This window comes from Gavialis gangeticus, unplaced genomic scaffold (genome assembly GCF_001723915.1).
Source record: "Gavialis gangeticus isolate Ggan-Ray unplaced genomic scaffold, GavGan_comp1, whole genome shotgun sequence".
NCBI lineage: Eukaryota > Metazoa > Chordata > Crocodylia > Gavialidae > Gavialis > Gavialis gangeticus.
Genome location: NW_017729024.1, coordinates 15,853,277 through 15,873,909, shown reverse-complemented (window position 1 = coordinate 15,873,909; position 20,633 = coordinate 15,853,277).

Sequence of the window (20,633 nt, the reverse complement as noted above, 5' to 3'; positions counted from 1 at the left end):
CAGAGTTCTGGGGTTGGGGGGAGGGGGCAGTGGGCCCAATACAAGCCATCAGGGGATGGGGGGTAGGCAGGGTATTTACACTAAAGTGTAACCTAGAGTGCCTACACCTTAGTGAGCTGGGTAACACAAATCAGAGATAATCTTGTCCTGGAGTGGTGTAACTTTGAGCCACATAGCCGGTGCTTAAAATTAGTTTCCAGGGTTAATGTGCAGACAATCCAGGTGTTAAGAGCTCCAGAAGCTACCCAGAATTACAGTGTAATAAGATCCTGAGACAGAGCAAAGGATTTGTTACAGGATGTGGGAAGGCAATAATTTGGTCCAAACCTCAAGTAAGGACTTGATCCAAATCCCACAGAAATCCATGAGTGTATTTCCATTAACTTCCGCATCTTTTGAATCAGTCACTAAATGATTTTGGATGGAATTTTCAAAAAGTTTCAGATTTACTTAGGATACTTAAGTCCACTTAGGATTTAATAAGTGTGGCAACACTGACCTCTGTGATGGGAATTTGCAAATCCAAATTAGGCACCTAAATTCCTTATACATTAATATCAAACTTTACCACTTCACAGTTTGATAAAGTTCCATGTCCGAAAGTTTTTTCTCATAGGCCTTCTATAGCACAAGGCTCTACCTCCCTCAACATTTTTAGTCCATATACTACCACTTCCAGAAAACAAAGTAATTTCAAAGAAACCCTGTTCTGAAACCAAGACTTGTATCCCATATGCTACTAGGAGACAGATACCTTTATAACATTGTGGAGTCCAGGTTGCTATTGCATTATTTATATAAAAAAAATCACAGTGTCAGTTTATAAATGGCCAATTTAAGAAGAAAGCTAGGAACCTGACAGACCCTCACAACTAATGTGTTAGCTGATGCTATTTTATGAGGAAGAAAAAGTGAAAAAGCAGCAACCGCCATCTTACATAAAGCAGAAATGTTAACAGAGAATTTTTCTGCTGCATGAGGGAAGATACTCTTTCTCTTTGAAAATTCAATCAATTTTTAGCACCATGACTATGAACACCTGTGACACCTCAAAGTATTTTAACCCTTTGGGGCTGTACGTCAGGGAATAATTGCTATCTGCAGTCTAATTCTGTTTGGTTGCAAACTGACATAAAGAAATTGCAATATTTGAGATAATAAAGCATTCCAAAAATTGCTTTTGTCTTGAATTAGGTAGTCTACATATCATGCTTTTATTTTCTTCTTTAGGTAATACTGCCATCTAGTGGTAATAAACTGAATGGAATGAACAAATCAGCTGAATTTATATAAAGGAAATGTCTGCCTTTCTTGTGGCCATAACTGCATATGTTTGTAGTAAGAAATAAAGTAACTGATATATACATATACATGACTGTGCATATTAATTATGCTTAAATTTTAAAAGGCATATAGACTACTTGTGAGTGTACAGGCAAGGTCCAGATTGACTTTGTAGATGTCTAAACAGGTTTTAGACACAATTTAAGGTCCAAATCAAAAAGATTTATATCAACTTGGCTCTGCAAAACCATTCAGTTACCTAGATCAGGAATGCTCAACCCCAGGCTATAGGCCAGATCTGGCCCCTAGTACCATGTCATCCAGTCTGTGGAGCTAGATCAGACAAGCAGGGGAAAGTGGGGCTCCAGAGCCCAATCCCGGTGTGGGACCAGGTGGAGACAGCATAGGGCCCTGAGCCCCAATGGCATGTAGGGCTGCATGCAGGGACAGTGTGGGACCTGATCTGGCCCACAAGCCAACCCCTCTCCTTTCTCCTCACCTGTAGGGCCAAAACCTTGAGTACCACTGACCTAGACTCACCAACCACCCTGCACTTTGGCATACTGCATATGCGCAGAAGTTATCCAATGGTTAGAAGGGAAACAAAGGAGGACATAAATTGCACATAAACTGGTATAAGTGATTGGAAACCAGTTCAAATCTGCAACACAACAGAAGTTCAGTGCACATAAATCTCATTCAAAATGGCTAAAACTGGTTTAAGATGCACCTGAATGTATGTAGTATTAGACTTAATTGATTTAGGTTAAATTGGTTTATTGAACTTGTGTCCCAGATCCCCTCCACATTCAAGTTAACTCAGAGTCCCCCAGACTCGCAGGATACTTTGCACCTCCCTCCCAAACCCTTTCGTGCCAGGTGGGTGGGCTAGCCTTGACCCAAGCTGTCTGTTCCAGCCATGCAGGGAGGTGTTCTCTAGCACCCCTCATTTTCTGGCCTGGGGCACTGCATGCATGTGGTTGCATTTATGGAATAAACAGTGAATGTCTGCTCAATTGCTTATCATTTCAATCTACACAGTTTAACCCATCTGTGAAGGTTGAATCAATTCAGCCTTGGGCTTTTTGACTGTATTTAACACTTTATTCTTCTAGTCTAGTGATTCTAGCAGTCTTTGAGCAGAGAGGAGTTTTGAGCTTTGGCACTGGCTGCTAGACTGGTTAGGCATTTCAAATTAGTCAGTGGCTGAAAAACAAAAATGATCTTAGAACTAGTGACCTTAACCCAGGACTTCCACCCCGGACAGAACCCTAACTATGAAGTTATAGGATTTGGGGGGGGGGGTTCCTATTGGTTCCATGATTCTTGCATTCTTGGCTGCCCAGTAGGGCAACTTCATGAGGAAAAATGGATGGCACCCATGTTAGGCAATGGTGACTTGGATACTCTCCTGGACACTGGATGATGTGGATTAAATACTCTCTTGGTATGCATAGCCATACCAGCTGTATTGAAGACTGAATGAAGGATGCCGTGCTTCTTACCTAGATTAAGCAGGCATCTCTCCTCTAACCACTCTGAATCCTAACGTGTTGTTGGGACTTCCTTTGCAGCCCTGAACCCAACATTTAACTCTGAAGAGAAATGGAAATTCAAACACATCCCTGTACCTAGCATTTTATATTGGACACCTATAGGTACCTTCTTGCTGAGCAATTGAATAACACTTAGAAGATAAATGAGTCTCCCCATTCACTTCATAGGAAGCCTATATGCCTAACCTGTTGATTAGGGTTACTTTACTGGGAGAAAGGCTAGCATATTATGTTACGATACCTAAATGGAGGGACATAACAGGTACATTAGAATCTGGCCCTAAATCCCATTTTATATAGTGACTTAAGCACTTTTTGAAATGTTTACCAATACATCTGTCTCTACACATAGCTATACAGTTTTACAAATACACTCACTTGCAGACATTCCATTTCTTTTTCCTTTATTTGTTTTACTTATGCAAAAATCATAATGGATTTTATGGTATAAACCAACCATTAATTTCCTGAAATTAAAAATAAATATTACCTTTGGGCTAAATATTTGATTACTGTCTATTCAAGGGATTCTTTTATCTTCTTCTGAAGCATTTTTAACTGCCAAGTAACAAACTAATTTCTAGTCTGAACCTATATGGCAATTTTTATAAAAACCTCCCCTCTCCAAAATATTAATAAGAAATTAATTTTATTAAAGTTGCTCTGCATAGTTTGTTTTCCTTGGAGAAATCTAGGCCTTGGATATCATTAGTAAATGTGTTGAACAACTAAATGCATTGTTCTGTAAAAAGCAAATCTACAGTAGTGTATAGACAATATTGTTAAAGCACCTCATTAATCAGCGCAGTAGGCCAGACTTTCTCGTCTTGGGAAGTTTCATATATACCCAAAACAAAATTAGTTGCTGAAGGAATCACAGAGCTAAAAACATCCATGTAGCCATATGAATGGATTGAAATTATATAAATATTATTGAAATCCTACTCTCCCATTCAAAATCCTAACAGCTGGGTATTTTTTCAGGGATTTTGACAATTAAATAGGAGTTTATGATTGCCCCTTCAATATGTAGGCAGAAGCCTCTCGGCCTCTCACAACACATTGACTCAGTTTATTATAGTTTTTACCAGCCAGGTACAGACATTACATATAAATCGGTATAAGTAATCAGAAACCAGCCTCTATCTATAACCAAACAGAAGTACAGTGGACATAGACTGGTTTCAAAATGGAAGAACCCAGTCTAAGATAGACCTGGATTGATGTGGTCTCAGACTTAATTGAGTTAGTTTAGATGGGTATAATGAACTTCTGTACCAGATCCCCTACTGAATCAAGTTAGGTCACTTTCCTCCGGTATCCCAGGTTGCTTTGCAGCCCCAATTGCCCTCCTCACAGGGAGGTGCACTAGCAGCCAGTCCGCACTCAGATGCTCATGCAAAGCACCCAGCCGGCCCCACCCCAGGCTCTCACAGAGCCAAATCAGCGCAGCCCTTCCTCCCCGCCCTGTCTCCTGCCTGCAGCAGCTGTGAACCATAACCAGGCAGCTGGGGGCAGGGAAAGGGGGAAATGGAAGATTCTGCCCCACAGATCTGGCACTGCTTCTCTCAGACCACAGCCCCTCTGCCTAGCCTTGACTCCTGCCTCTGGCCAGCTGCCACATTAATTCACCTTGGGCTTTTTGAATGTCTGTACTTAGCCATCATCATCTATTATTTAGATTGAGGTTTAAAGTGTCATAGATGCTTTCCAAACAGAAATAGTCACTGGTCCTGCTGCAAGGATCATGAAATCAAAAAGGACAGGCAGATGAAAAGACAGGTACAAGAGGGGGAGAATCTCACATAATTATTAATAGTGATGAGTAATGCTTTCCAAAATATATACACCTAAGCTATGTAAACAAATCATAAAATTACACATGAAAAGTGAGGATCTAGGCAATTTGAAATGCTTCCAATACCTACCATAATTACCTGTTTTGCACTTACAAATAATATTTTTGCAAAAAAATAGCCTATATAAAAGAACTGATGCTTAAAGATCTAAATGTGGGCACAGATGCTACAGCATTAAGTTTACAAGGGAGAGGAGTATCTACAGTTCCCATTAACTTTGGTGACATGCTTGACTTAAAGTTGATTTTAATGAGAATTGCGGGGACTTGGTGGGCCATTGGGACAAGCCAATTAATTGTGAGTTTGTTCTAGGTTTACATACTGAAGAAATCTTCTTCTTCTGCTTTTGATACATTTTCTGCAGTGGTTATCTCTATTCATGAATGGCAAGTCAGGAACTGTGAGGGAAGCCAAGATATGTGCAAAGAGATAATCCACCAACAATGGCCCAGGAAAGCATTTTGAGGGCCTATCACCATGTACACTTGTCATGAAGCCAGACAATTTGTCCATGGCTAAATGCACCTAATATTAGGAGATGGATTATTCCAAAATACCAACTCCACATTCATGAAAGAAAAACGTATCTTTCCTCAGTTTTTTCTATACAACTTCTCTAAACAGTATATAAACAATTATGCAGTTCACTTTAGATTCTGACCAAGTTAAAAAATCACTTCAGCCTGATTTTAAGTCACTGGTGGGTCTTGTTCAGTAATTAGCAGCCTCTTTCTTTTTGTTGTAAAAGTGAAGATCTAGGTAATGTCCATGGATATATTCCTGGTTTTGACAGTTTGTTTATTAATGCATGGAAGAAAAGTAAAAACTGCTGAGATAATGAGATCCATGCTGTACACTTGGTAGATTTAAAATGAGTTTTATTGATAGCCACTAAGGGGTCTGTACTCCCCTTGAAAAGTGCATGCAACTCCCATTAATGTTAACGTGAACTAAGTGAGTGTATCCATGGGAGAAAAGACCCCTGAGTCTTAAGTGAGTGTAGTCCTACTGTTCACATTAAAAAAATATTTTTCATTCATTTAAAAAAATACGAAAAAGCAATAATGGTTGATGAAGAAGGCACCATGGGTCCAATAAGCTGCAACCTCTATTTCACTAGTTTTATGTTTCTGTACTTTGTACTTAGAGGGGCAGAAACAACCTTGACAGCTGTGGGAAATGTGATAAATGCAATGTAGGATTGGTTTGGAGCCCTGGGTTTCAGATTCCCATGGTGTTTATGGACAACATACTAATGCATTATAAATCCAGCTGCAGTGGTCTAGCTGACTAAGATTAAAGAACTGATGATGAGGTGAATGCAATGGGCTCTAGTAAGTTTCCTTAGTCAAAATACAGGCATAAAAGACTACACCGCTATATAAGTGAAAAAAGCTGATCATTTTTTAGCTCTCTTCCTTCCCTAAAACTATGCAGATACAGAAACTAAATAGGTTGCTTTAATGGGAGACAGCTATGTTCACCATTGTCATCTCTGCAATGCTGCATCACCCCCAGGGTACTTGTCCTCTTTTACAATGTATTCCTGTCTTTGAACTCTTGTCAAATGAAGAAAAATGTCTAATGAACCTTAGCTGGATTTGCAGTATTTCTTTGTTTTTTCTGCATGATATCAAACAATGCAATTGGCCATATACTGGGACAGCTTTATTGACCACGTAGTAGGGCTATGCGAAGCTTTGGGTGCTGATTTAATTCAGAGGAGTTTCGGCCCAATTCGCCAGCTGAATCTCCAAATCCAAATCAAATTAGGAGACCAATAAAAAGGTCCGAATCAATTCGAGGCTCTCTGAATCGATTCAGAAAAGATTCAGAGAGCTTTGGAGACATTCAGAGATTCGGGCAGTCTCTGCTTGCCACCGCAGGGAGCTGGACCCAGACTCCGTGCTGGTAAGTAGAGGGTAGAGGGGGCTGGAGGAGGAGGGAGGGGACCATGGGGGGACCCCCACCAGGCCCCATCCCCTGCCTGCTCCCCCAGCCCCCTGAGTGCCTCCCAACCCCCACCCACTCTCCCAGCCCCATCAATGGCTGCCCTGCCTGGCCCCAGCATCCTGGCACTTTAAAAAAAAGCCCCCACTCACCAGCTCCTGCCAGGCAGGGGGGCGATGCCCGCTGCACCCCACTGCCCCATGCTGCATGGGGGACTCTGCCATGAGCCTCCATCCCCTGCCCACTCTCCTAGCCCTATCAATGGCTTCCCCTCCCAGCTCCTTAAAAAAAAAAAAAGAAATCCCAGTACTTACCAGCTGCTGCAGTGAACATAGGGGCTTCTGGGGGCTTGTGGCAGAGCCCCCCACACAGCACAGGGCAGTGGGAGGGATCACTCCCCTGTCTAGCAGCAGCTGGTGACTGTGGGGCTTTTGGGGGTGGTTTTTTAAGTGCTGGGACGCTGGGGCTGGGTGGGAAGCCAGTGATGAGGCAGGGAGAGCAGGCGGGGTATGGGGCCTGTTTGATTCAGATTTGGCCAAATCAATTCAGGACAGTGATTCAAAATACCAAATCAATTCCACCAGGATCTGGGGAAACGTTTGTTCACCAGAGCGCCCCAAGGGATGACGAGGTCGAACAGTCATAAACTACTGAGAGACCATTTCAGGCTGGACATAAGGAAGAATTTCTTTACTGTCCGAGCCCCCAAGGTCTGGAACAGCCTGCCATCGGAGGTGGTTCAAGCACCTACATTGAACACCTTCAAGACCAAATTGGATGCTTATCTTGCTGGGATCCTATGACTCCAGCTGACTTCCTGCCATTCGGGCGGGGGGCTGGACTCGACGATCTTCTGAGGTCCCTTCCAGCCCTAATGTCTATGGAATCTATGAAAATCACTGTCCCCCAAATCAGCCGAATCTGAAGTGAATACTAGCCACTTTGTACAGGCCTACTACAAATATTTACCAATGTAACTAAGAGAAGAATTTCATAGAAATGCAACATGAGGTAATGATAATGTCTATTATTATTTGTTAGGAACCCCACCAAATTTTGGGCAATTTTCAGGGTGCTGTGCAGATTTTCTTTGTTGTACTGATATAGGAATATTGTATCCATTTATTTTGCTTGTATCTCTATGGATTATGTTACATTTTCTGTATATATCTCTATGATTTTGAACATGGTTTAGCCAAAGGAAATGAGGAATACATGCTTAAGGAAAAGACAGTAGGTAAAACGGCTAAGTATCTTTTGCCATTGTGTTTTGGGACAAGGACAATTACCACTCCTGATCACATATCCAAAGGGCCTCCGTAGGATTGGCACCCAAGTTGTCAAGGAAAAAAACAACTGCATACTAGCAAAGGTATGTGAGTGAAATGGCCTATTATCCAGAGGAATACCAGCTGTCCTTGGCAGGATAGAAATTTGTAGAGGATTTTGAGACTCATGTGGAACTGGGACTATGCTGATGGGAGTGGAGGTGGGCTGGCTTGGTATTTTAAGGGCTATCTGTGAGGTGGCCAGGGTCTTTGGATTTTCTCAGGCTTTAGAGGAGTCCAGTTCCCCAGCAGTCAGGGCTGGCAGGATCAGCAAGAAAGCTGATCTCTGAAAACACTGGCAGAGCTCTCTAAAGGATTAGGTGATAGTTAGATGAGAGGGCAAGAAACTTTACTTGTCTTTTTGTCCTGTCTTCAAAGTTATGATCAGTTTTGTTTTTTGGGTTTGTTTGTTTTTTGGGGGGTTGTATAATTAATTTCTCCTATATAACAAATCCTTTTGTTGTTTGTCTTTTTACTGGCTGCCTGTAGTAAAAACTGATTTCTGGGCAAGTGATGAACCAGGTTACACCATTCAATGCCATTTCTGAACAGACTTAACTGATTTAGGTCAAACTGTTTTAAGAAATTTCTGTCCAAGACCTCTTCCTGGTTCAAGTTAAATCAGAGTCCCCCAGCATCCTAGCATTTTGAAACCCTGGGCTGGGCTGGGCTGGGCTGTCTGCTCCAGAAAGCAGGGCTGGCCCCACCCCTCAGCTTCCCAACTGGAGCAGTGAAGGCTGGCTCACTGCTGCCCCCCTTCTCTCCATCAGGCAAAACTCAGCTGGGTTCTGGGGCCAGGGAGGGGAGTTAAACTCATCTTCCCCTGACTACATAGCTGCCCTGTCCTGCTGGTTTACTTAGTGCTGGCTACAACTGTGGATTATAAATCCCAGAGGCACCTGGAAGCAGGAAGAAGAAGTGATGAGTAACCCTGCAGAGTCCTGCTTATGTGACTATGGACTGCAAATCCCAGAGACCTCAGGGGCAGCAGGAAGAGGAAGCAAACATACAGCCCATGCTGCCTACATGCTAGAGAACCATGCTCTGTGCTCCCCAGTTTCTGGCTTGAGCCACTGCAGGCATATGGCTGCATTTCCTGAATAAAAAATGAATGTCTGTTCATTTGCTTGTTGGTTCAGTCTTTGTATCTTAGACTAACCTGCAAAGACTGAATCAATTCAGCCTCAGGCTTTTTGACTGTCTGTACTTAGCCATGGTGATAATTTTTCCACAGAAATTGTTACTTGGCTTCAAATAAGGCAGCTGAACAGCAAAGTTATTACTTAATTCCTAAGGCAGCTCTCCAAGTTCACAAAGTCATGTACAAGCTCATTTAGAGACAGCTAGGTTTGAGTATGTGCCAGTATGTCACCATCAGACATTTACAAATAGCTGGAAATACAATACCTAGCTAAGTAATTTTTAATGAATAATTAGGTGGTAAATGGAACAAAATAAACATGCTCTTTAATGCCTGTCCATTTCCAATCTACATATCTGAATATTTTACAGTTTTCCAGGCTTAATTAGGTTACTGTGAGCTCTCTGGGAGATATATTTGTCATTGTTACACAACCTGTTGGTGTGGCTCAGCCATGTGATGGCAGACTCCATCCTAATTAAAAAAAACATAAAAAACAAAAACATTGATCTCTGAACTCATCACTAGGCCCAATCAGAAACAAATCTAGGTATGATAATATTTAGAGGCATTTGTAATCTAGGTGAAGGTAAAGAATCCAGAGGCACAGACCCAGGACAGCCATTTTTCTACTTTGGAGGAAAGAATTATTTATTTTAAAGAAACTAAGAATTTGTTTATATGGAGATAAAAGGAAATTTAAATATCTGGGAAAGTTGCTCTTTGTAGCTTTTTTAAAGCGAGTTTAAAGCAGTTTCTTCTGCTGAACTTTCAACTAGATCCCAAAGCAGTTCTCCTAGCTTACCATTTTAATAATCACAATATTCCTGCTAGTTCCAGAATGATATTTTGTATTATTCCTCCCCTCTTGTGAGTTGACATCACTTGAATGACTGCATTTATTGAATGAATTCCTCTGATCTTTGGACTTTCAGTACTCAGATCTGATGTCAAACAGCACATGTAGAATTGTCTGGACCCAGCACCTTATGCCATTTCTGAACAGAAGGCATTTGATTTTAAAAAAATATATTGCAAGTCCTTAGTCTTCAGCTGAAAGTGATAACTTCTAATATTGCTCATGGTCAATCAATCTGTTTATGTTTTTGCATTATGCAGCATACTGTGACTCCATAATTAATCCAGTATCTCACCCTTTTTATCCTTACTATGAAGAGACAGTGGGTGATAACAAAAGACTATCAGCAGGAGAAAGGTCCAGGGAAGGAACAGGAGGAAAACAAAGGTTCTGGAGCAGCTGCTCCATGACACTGGCACGAGCTGTGGGAGAGAGGGGTGGGGCTGGCAATAACCTGAGTGAGGAGGAGGTGGACGCAGCTGGCAAGACAGAAACCTGAGTGATAAGAGGGAAGAAGGAAAGGGATGAAAAGGAACTCACGGAGAGTGAAGAGGACCAGAGAGAAGTGCTGGAAGGGGAGACTCCAGTGAGAGCAACAAGGAAGGTAATCTTTTAGAGGAAGAAAACTGAGACCCGGGAACCCTCCTCCCCTGACAAGGATATTGAGGTGGGGCAGGTGTTGTTGTGGATGGTGTGTTCGATAACTGGTCCAGCAACAATTTGGTGAATAAAAGAGGAAATGAAGAATAGAAGGTGATTGAGAATATACGTCACAGCAAGTCAAAAGGAAGCAAGAGCATGCCTGGGGAATAAAAAAAAGGAAGGGTAAATAAAACACAGGGCACCAAGGGCTGGACTGGCTACAAAACAATTGATAAACAATACTTAGTTAGGTTGAACTTATATCCAAGTCGAATCTTCTTTAAGTTGATTTACTTATTTACTTGATGTAGAGAAGTAATGATAATCCTGTAAGCAGAAGGACCCTATGTAAGTTGAAAAAAATTGATAAATAAAGGACATTGTAAACTTGGCTTTGCATAGTGTCCAGCTATAATTGCGAATTGAAGGTCAACCCATTGGACACCTTACAAAGAAAACAAAGAAAGGGCATAGATGCAGTCCTAGGTAATCCTCTTCTTCATGACAAAGTGCCAGCTGCTACGATGGTAGATAATATTTGACACCTCCTGACTTATAACACCGTAAATCAATGAAGACATGGCAGACGAGAGTCAATAAATACCATAATACGATCAGGCAGTGCAATCTGATATATGGAACACTAGGAGAGCACAGTGGGTTAGGCATGACACCCCCACACTTAAGCATAGCAGTATATTAATTTTAAGCAAAAAGTTTATTACTTTATTACAAATCTACTTGTAGACTGTTCAGCAATAATCATGATTCAACTGGTGCTTATAGTGGTTTGTTTTGTAGACAGGTGTCAGAAACAAATCTCTGGCCAAGTGGTTAGGGTATTACCACCTGGGAGTAGAAATTCCTGGTTCTATCCCCAGTGGCTGTTTATTAGACAAATGATGACTGAAACAGGCTATAGAGCACTGGCTGAAATATTTCCCCTTTCTGCCAGGTAAGTGCCTTAACCATAAAACCAGAACGTTCTGCTTCTCTCTGTTGTGCTGATAAATCTGTAATTCTTTTCTACAACGTAGAACAGCTCCAACAAGAGGAAGTGATGTATTTTTCTCAACCAAACAAAACATTTTTGCTCAACAACCAGATCAGACAGGCTTCTTTTCTGCTGTACCCTTCATCTGCCTTTGTAGTCATTGGGAAGTATTCCTTCTTCATCTGCCTGCTCCACCTCGCTGTCAAGCTTCCCACCATGGCTGACCCTAGCAGGAGATCAAAACTTAAGACAGTATCACTCTTAAGGTCATTGGTAGCTCACAGGCATTTCTACCATGTCAAGATTGCCATCCCTGGATCCTAAAGTAAGATCCTCAAGAATTCTCCTTGGCAGAATCCCAAGGATTCTTTTAATCCAAGTAAAAAATAAATACAACTTTTTTCACAGAGAAAACAAGCCTCTATCTCATATTCCCACCTGCTAATTTTCAAAGAAAATATTATCCAATTGCATTAACCATAAAAATACACTTTCTTTCATTATGCAATAGATATGAATACATTTTAAAGCATAAATGTATTTAAATGATTCTAATATAAATTGTGATCCTAGTTAGAAAGATGAGCTAGAGGATTATGTTCATTCCCTTAGATTTCTTAGATCAGAAGTTTCAATTTAAAAAATACAGTTTCAGTAATGCTAGATAGATGTTTTCAAAAGGCACTTTAAGTACTAGTACTTCCAGGCTATAAAGATAAAAAGTGTAAGTTAAAATCATGTTTCATATCTGCCTTTGATTAAAAATGTTAAAATGACATTTTCAAGGATGTTGGCCCCAAACACTGACCCGCTAGACAGTTGTCCCATATTTCAGCTCTTATCTAAGGATACAAAAGATGTATTTTTGCAACTTGGCTCCACTAAGGAATGGAATTTTCATTTTTAGCTGCCTACCCTAGCAAAGACTCTGGCCCTTTCCCTCTCCAGCTGGATCTTTCCCCCTGCAAACTATGTATACTTTGGGATAGGGAGTCTGCCTTCTTTTCTATTTGGAAAATTAATGGTACCATGGGTGCTATTGAAAACAAATAATAAATGTATAGCTCCTATGCAACTCACACTAAACAGATTATATATGTGGGATTGTTGATCATCTAAGAGTTTTTTCATCTTTTGTTTTAGTGTCTCTTCTGCACCAATCCTAGGTTAGCTTGGGATAAAAGATATTTGGAATCATTAATATTAAACTTCAGCACAAGGAAAATGACAGGGTAGATTGGTATTTTCTTCTGAGAGCATTTTAAGGGCCTAATTATGCTTCCATTGATGTAAATGATTCATCTCATATTGACCCTCAGTGGTTCAGGACAAAGTTCTCTATTGTTTTCAGATCATGCCTTAGTGCAGTGTCAAGTTATAAGGATATGTGGTGACATAGATGGGTCGAAAATAAATTGTGGTAAAATCTGTTCTTATTTACTGGTGCAAATCCTACCAAAAGGGACAGTCGAATGTGTTTCTTTTCAACAACAGAGCAATTAACAGAACAGCTTTTTGCCGTTCTCTTTTGGTACACCCATTGTGCTTGAAAGCGGACACCATTTTAAATCAATAGTCAAAGGATAAATTCTTCTCTAGTAGATCCTTACTTGTGCATCCTGAACACTTTTAATCTATTCTATTGTTAAAGAGCACAGCATGTCTCTAGAGTATGCCTGTGTGAATGTGGGGAAAGGATTTGTGTAAGCTATCACAGTTCAGAGCACTAGGCTGCTGCTGACATCTTGTGAAAATGTAACATATAAGTAATGGCAGATTTGATTTCAGATTCAGTTGAGATAATCTGAATGAACAGGCAATAAAAAAGGATAATCTAATTCTGAGAAGTGTAAGACATGAGGAGAACTCAGCAGGGCATTTAGCTTTCATCCAATAACACTACAGCCCTCCTCCTATCAGGGAAAAGAAGGGCCTATCTGTCAGATAGCACAGGAGCACTCATTGCGTTATTAAGGAAGAGCAGGGCATTTCATTGAGAAGGTGGTGAGCAAGGTAGATTCAGAGATGTCACTGACATTGAAATAGGAGGTAACATTGCATGTGGAGAATGTGTAAAAGGAAAATGTATAGGAAAGAAGATCTCAGAGCCACACTTCAAGTCTCTTTAAAGTTTTCAAGATGAGATTTTTTGGAGCTACAAATCAACAGGGATTGCTGGAATGAACCAAACAGCCTTTTTACATTGTTCTTATGATCAAATAAGTTATACTGTTAAAAATGTGAGACTACTTTTAGTTACTATTTTAAAGAAGAAATTAGAAAAAACCCCAAATATAGATATATATATATTTCAAATGTTTTTCCATTATTCATTTCCTTCTCATTTATTCTATAATAAGTTGAGAGAGAATCATGTCACTGGAAAATCAAAATATGCCACAAGATAAAGTCTCTTGAAAGATGGCACAGCATACTTCCACTGTACAAAAATATCCAAAGCAAAAATGCAGTGTGATGAGCAGGGATCCTGGTCTTCTCTGATAAAAAATACAATCCTCAATTTATATATTAGTGGCGTTTCATTTTAATTGTGGAAAAATGTGGATTTTGGGTTACTTTTTTTTAATCCAAAAAGTGTTTCTTTTTTTTTATCAGAAAAAAATAGGATCCCCCATGATGAGTCTCAGTCTCACCATACTAGCGAATACTGAATATTGAAATATACCAGTAATGCCAAGCCCATTTCAATCCCAAACACCCTCAGTATCATCTTCTGGCTTTAGCTTCATGCATCCTGTAGCCTGTCTGTGAAAGCCATCTTCAAAAGTCTGTTCCATATTCTCTGCTATGCATATATGCTTCAGTCCTATTACACAACTGGTTTAAGTGCCAATGGACTTAATTTTTTTCTTAAATCTACTCCACATCTTCTGATGAGCTGCTTATTGTTTTTCACTTTTTCTTTAAATTGCTTTATGGACTCAAAAGTGTTCTTTATTGTACATGAAAACTTTGCAATGATTATATTGATGATGGAGTCAGAGCTCACAGGCTACCTAATACCACATAGAGTAAATGCTGATTTCATATTAGGGATATAGTGTTGAATCAGGATGTACTGACAAAGCCTTTACTATAGTATAGTTTTACATTTCATTGCATTCTAAAAACATAGGATAAGTACTTATAACAATAACTGTATCACTATGGCTTTAACCAATCAAAAATGAGCTACAGTCTGTGGTGCTAATGTTTCTGGTTCAAATGCTGCAGGATTTTATGTCTTAAAAAGGAAACTGTGTTCATGTTGCCCAAGATTTGCTTCCCTATTGCATACTTTCACATACCGGTAGATATACTGTAGAAAAGGAGGGAGCAAACCATTAACTTTAAAGCACAGGGCAAGAATTTGTTCTTTACTTAGATAGATAGCAACCATGTTAAATCGTGATATATTAAGTTGAGCAAAGCATCTGTGAAGGGGCACTGGTATTCAACAAGTTTAAGCATTTATTTCTAAAGAAGATATAATTTTAAATAAAGTAGTCACATGTTGCATTTAGTCAATCCATTGCATTTTGAATTATCATACAAAATATAAGGAAATCAGATTTCTCCATATATTCTAAAATTGCATTTTGAATGGATCATCACATTTTTTAAACATGTTAATTCCTGTTTAGTGTCCATGAATGATTAGGCTTATTAAATCACTTCTGGTTTTCTGTTCATACCTGGATGCTATAATGATTTTAAAAAGGAATCAAAGACAGTCCTTGAGAAATTAAGCACCTTGAGAGATTAAGACCTTAAAAATGACTTATTCTATTTAAAATATTCCAAATATAAATTATAGCACAATTAAGGTACAAGTGTTGTTGTTACAGGAGTTGGCATATTTAAAGTGACTGTATATACATATAATCAGTTAGATACTAAATAGATAGCCAGCAGATGGTGCTCAAGAATATGTAACATGGTTGCCAAAATTTATTTCACCAATAACATTTCCTATTGTGTATTGCAAAATGCCTCCTCTGTCTGCTTTTTAAATTCACTCTTAAAAATCTTTTTTTGTTAAAAATGTCTGTATAAATTGTCCAATAATGTGCATAGATTGTTCATGCCAGATTGCAGTATCAAATATAAAGGCAGAGTACCATCATGGGTTTCAGTGGAATCACTCTAGACTTGTATATGTGCAAAGATATCAGTTCATATGGAGTACTGTAGCATGCTGCGAACGTGATTGCAAGCCTGCCTAGAGGGATTGGCCAGCTGATAAGGAGAATTGACTGCCCAAAGGAGGAAGTTAAAAACCAACCCCCCCAGGAGGGAAGCTGGGGAGGAAGGAGAGAGGAGGCAGGTTGGCTGAAGGACGACCACCACATCAGGGTGGCCTCTCTCCCAGGGTCAGGGAAAATACCAAGAGGTTTGGTTTATATTTGCTAGTTTAGTTACTGTGGAGAGATGTTTTTCTTATTTGAATGAGAAGACTTTTGTTTCCTCTGGAGAGGACCTCTGCTGGGGTGTAATAAGGGAGCTTGTTTTGATAAGAAAAGGGATATAGAAAAACTGGAGAGGATCCAGATATGAGTGGGATGTGGGTGGGAAAGATGATACAGCCAGCCATATGAACAACGTTGGAAATAACTAGGTATGTTTAGTCTGAAATAAAAGAGGTTGAAGGGAGAATATGATAGCATTTTTCAAGTACTTGGCCAACTTCCATGACGAGAGAGAACAACTGTTCTCCTGTGCCCCAGATGATAGAATCTGAGGTTCCAGATTTAACCTGCAACAAATCAGATTTCAGTTAAATCTCAGGGAAAACTTCCTAATTGTAGGAAGAGAAGAACACTTAGGAAAAGCTGCCCAGGGAAGATGTGGAATCTCCTTCATTGATGGTTTTCAAAAAGAAGCTAGATAGGCATTTATTGGGGGTGATTTAGGAAAAACAAATTTGGCATCTATTGTTCAGCTTGAACTAGATGAGGGCTATTCAAATTCCATAATTCTATGGTTAATCTCTTTTCAATGTCTAAATATACTTTTCAAAGATGACAGTGTAAGTGAAGAACTTATTTACACCTATGATTATGGGAACAAACATGCAATTATACCCTTTTCAAGGATCCACTCCAAACAGGAAGACAAATCTTTGGAACTTGGTAATACAACTGGATTGCTACTGACAGTACGTCAGATTACAGATATGATCATTACATCTTCACAAACCTGATTTGCCCATTTATTTTTCAAAGCAGCTGCAACTGTTATACATTACGTATTACAAGTAAACCTACAAGCAAGGATCTCATCTAGGAGCAGCATTCATATCAGACATTTCATTGAATTTCTTTCATTAGAGATAGGGCTAAAAAACAGCTTGGGTGCTTTGACTTTGTAGAACAAAATACTCTTTCACGTTCTGTTCCATTATATGTCACTTTTTTCTCAAAGAACAAACTTGAAAAGACAGAAAACTCTCCACTCTTTGTCAGATGGCAAAAAGATATACCTTTAATTTGGAAATTCATCTCTTACCAGGAAAATAGATTGCTGATGACAATACCCATCTCTTTCTGAGCTTATAAAGTTTTTCTTGCTTAGTTATATGAGTACTTGAAAGTGAAGCCATGCATGCTACTGCAAGAAATGGCAATGGTACTGAAGTTATTACGAATAAAGCTGGAGTCCTTATTGAAAGATGAGATTTTTTTGCATTTACAGCTTAACCAAAACATAAGAAAATGAAGTACTTCCGACTATAAAATAATCCTCTCAGAAAAAATTAAAATTTTAATAGGACTTTGTAGTTAATTTGAAAAATTCATTTGAGACTTCACCTCTCATGCTCTTTTCAGGTCTTTCACTTAAGATGGCAATACATCAAACGAAGTAATTGCAGCAGCACCTGGAGACCTCTACAGTGAACTCTTTGGGTGCATACAAATGGTTAGGCAGCCTGCTGGGGAGATGATCTAACTATGGCACTTTACACAAATGCACCAGTTAGAGCACCACTGAACCCGAAAGGGGGCTCTGAGTCTATCTGCACCAGCCCTAGCCAGCAGGTGGGGGTACTCTAGCAGCCGCACCAGAAGCTGCCAGACTGCGCCTCTCCCCAGGCCTGCCTCTCTCTGCCAGCTGGCGACTGTCAGCAGTGGTTGTGGAGGAGGAGAGGGAAGGGAAGGGAAGGGAAGTGCCCTTTGCCATGCAGCGCCCCCAACCCCAGCTACCCCTGCTGAGGTCTTAGAGAAGCCAAGCTAGACGTGCATGACAAGAGGGGATTCCTTCCCTCCCCACCCCGCCCCTGTGCAAGCCACTTAACAGTGGTAGCTGTCTGGACCTAGGACAGGTTGGGGAATTGAGACCTCCATCTCACAGGCCCAGCAGGGCTCCCCACAAGACCGCAGCTGGGGCACGGGGGGCACAAGGCAGAGGGGCTCCCTTCCCCTCCCTCTCTGCCCAAGCCTCTTGACAGCATCAGCATGCAGTTGCCAGCTCAGCTTTGCCATGGCCAAAGCTGGGATGGCAGGGAACAAAGCCCCCTGCCATGTGGGTCCAGCCAGTTCCCCCCACTATCCCATCAGGCACAGAAATGCCTCATCACTTGAGGGTGTACTCAGCCCTGTCCTTCTCAAGACCCACTGTTGACATGGCATAGACAAGCCCTTAGATTTCAAACCTGCAGCAGAAGTTGGCATCTTACAGCCCATGGAGTCATTTGATCTAGCTCATGGACATGGAGCTTCAATGTAAATTGCATTCCCTATGTCACCATTGGAAGAAGTGTTTTCCCCATGCCACCAAGGAAAAAAATAATAGTGGTGGCACCAGCGTGGCCACTCACCTCTGCCCTGAGCTGGATCATTCTAGCCTGCCACCTAAAAATGTTGCTGTCATGTTCTAAGACATGTGCCATCTAAACCAAAGCCATAAGCAAAACTCCTATAAAGGAAATCTATTTGTTGTCATGAAAACTTTTTGACTTGTCAATTAGAGAAAAAGGATGTGAAAGCATTGGTAAAACAAGCTTTATGTTTGCCAACTCTGACTTCGATGAATTTATACAAAATACAAACCTCCTCAGAGTACCCAAAGGTTTCCAAAATATTTTTTTAAGAACAAGAACACAGTTCAAAACTGTTCCTGAGCCATTTGAATTTCCTTTCTAAAATAACTGGATACAGCATGGTCTCTATGGCAGCTAAACTCTAATTTCTTTCAGTGATTAAATTCATGTTATCAATTACTGCCAGAGAACTTAATTATTTTTAATAATGACTTATTTTGAGACAAATGCAATTGAGGATTCATTAGTCCTTGTTTTTAATTATTATCATGTGTTGCCATGGACCACAGTTATTTCGTGGCCCCACTGTCCTCAGTGTTATAAACAAACAAATACAAGATAGCCCTGGCCTGAAAGGTTGACAACTATCCAAAACACACAAATTTAAAAATCAGCAAGTGGGTGTAACAGACAAATGGGGAGACTTAAGGGGGAAGTAAAGGGTACCAGGGAGGTGTTTGTTTGAAGATTTACGAAGCCAGTGGTGGAGGGTGGTATCATGGACCACTTAGATCAACCATTCCCTTTCAGTGTTGCTACAGTAATAATAGTGTTCTACAAAGCCCCATGTAGTGGTGAGAGTACAAATGCATTAGTGAGATAGCCATGCAAAACCTGGCAGAAGATGTTGTCATAAATATTCATAACACTGCAGCTTTTGTTCAAAATATCACCTCCATTTTCCTTCGCAAAGCAAGCTGTCACTCAACAGTTCACCATGAATGCACTTCAGAACTGTCTCCAGAAAGAAATCAGTTGTTGCATAAAGAACTCCTGGAGTGTGGGGATGGGGGTGGAGGTGAAAGTACTGTAGCTAATTTTTCCCCATTTTTAAATGAAAAATAATAAGAATAATAAGGAGCGATTGTCTTGCACATTTTGAAAATAGGTGTAAATTATGATGAGGAGAAGGAATGGCAGAATGCTAGCTTGCACTGTCAGAAAGGATTATAAATGATGTAATTGTTGCTTGTCCCAGTAGGTCCTCCTAACTGAAATTTGGCTCTGTTTACATTGAAACAAAGAAATACTGTTCCAGCTCATTACTTCCTGCCCTTTGTTACAGAATAGGACCATATGTGTGCTGCATTTGTTCTAGTTTGTGTTAGCTAAATCCCCAGTAGCGGCCTGAGAATAACAATCTAAGGTACAAAGACTAGGTCACAGAACCTAACAAACCACGGAGCCAGAAGGGAATAGTTTAGCAAGAAAGGCAAATTATAGAAAGGGTAGAATAAGATAGGGTAGTTATACTAATTTAGCCTTAGTTTCATATCAGTAAACATCTGTAAAGAAGGCTGAGTTTGTGGGAGATTTTTTATGTTATTCCTGAATGTGTCTCAAAGATATCTAAGTAACTTACCCAAGTCACAAAGCAAGCAGTAACACAGACAGAGAGAGGAATCAGATCTTCTAACTACCTTGTTCTAGCTGCTGAAAATCATCTACACACCCCACCCCAGAGGATCCATCCATAAACACCTTCAGTTCTCCAGGATCCAACTGGGAGAAATACAGATACTTTGGCCATAATCCTTCATATTAGCCTAGGTCAGTGATGCTCATTAACCTAACACCTGCAGGCTAGATCCAGCCCCCAAACTGATTAGATTTGGCCTGCGGCACAGGAGATAAGCAGTAGAGGTGTGCAAAATGGGTTGTATTTGATTCAGATTTAGATTCAGCCCAAATAAGGGACAGTGATTCAATTAATTGATTCGGCTCGCTGTTCTGATTCGAATCCAAATCTGAAAATTCGATGCTGATTCAGGGAATCAGTGATTCAGTCATAGACACAGCTTTAAATTTTTTTTCTACATACCTTGAGGTACCAAGAGCATTCATGAACACTGCAATGGTGGGGCAGATGGAGTGGGGGAGGCCCTGCATGCTCAGCAGTGAACTCAGAAGTGGTATTTCCCATCCACTTCCAGCTCTGCCACAGAGCACATGCCCCCCCCCCCCAGCTGCACGATTGGCC